Source organism: Macrobrachium rosenbergii, chromosome 41, assembly GCF_040412425.1.
Source record: "Macrobrachium rosenbergii isolate ZJJX-2024 chromosome 41, ASM4041242v1, whole genome shotgun sequence".
Lineage (NCBI taxonomy): Eukaryota > Metazoa > Arthropoda > Malacostraca > Decapoda > Palaemonidae > Macrobrachium > Macrobrachium rosenbergii.
The window spans coordinates 75,951,338-75,952,116 of NC_089781.1; the positions used below are offsets into that span (position 1 = coordinate 75,951,338).

A 779-nucleotide genomic window follows, 5' to 3' on the forward strand; every position below is an offset into this window, starting at 1 on the left:
ACCCAGTGGCAATCTTACTAAATGACCTTTCCTGATCCAACCTAACTTGGTAGAGATTAAATCCACGATCTTTCATTTTTACAGAAACAGAATTGTATTTAAGCAAACATGCCTGAATTTCAAAGTAAATGCAAGAAAGGGTGACCTGACAGGTGTCACATGATATCCTAAAAGGAGGGACAGCGACCAAAACAGCACGCACAGCAAGGAAACCAATACTCCCCATGATCTAGAGAACAGGTAGGATCTCTCCCATGGATCAAAGACTGCAATCCTTCAAGAAGCATTACTATAGATTAAACAATCACACGCAAAAGGGACTTTCACTAAACATGTGGATAAAATTACCTTCCTTCGAACCGGATTCGAACCAGTGACCTATGGATGTCTGCCTCAGGTGTCCGACTACAGTCCACCGCTCTACCAACTGAGCTATCGAAGGAACGCTTAAGTGCGAAGGGCGCGACTTTAACATCGCTCCCTCAATTGAAATCTCGGATGCTTTCAGGATATCAATTTGCTTATTGTTGACTGTTATTATTTAAATATTTATTTCTTTATTGCACATTGACACGCGTGGTTGTTATGAAATGAAATTATCAATGAGAGAGAGAGAGAAAAAATTATCAGAGAGAGAGAGAGAGAGAGATTATCAAGAGAGATTAGAGAAGAGAGAGAGAGAGAGAGAGAGAGAAATTATGAATAAGAGAGAGAGAGAGAGAGAGAGAAAAATTATCAAGAGAGAGAGAGAGAGAGAGAGAGAGAGAGAGAGAGATAAA

General features: G+C 40.1%; 1 non-coding gene across 1 annotated transcript; it reads right to left on the minus strand.

The window, feature by feature from the left end:
• Positions 1 to 350: 350 nt before the first annotated feature.
• On the minus strand, positions 351 to 442 carry TRNAY-GUA (transfer RNA tyrosine (anticodon GUA)). The gene is given in 2 exon segments: positions 351 to 386; positions 406 to 442. It is a non-coding gene; the product is annotated as a tRNA-Tyr (tRNA).
• Positions 443 to 779: the final 337 nt, after the last annotated feature.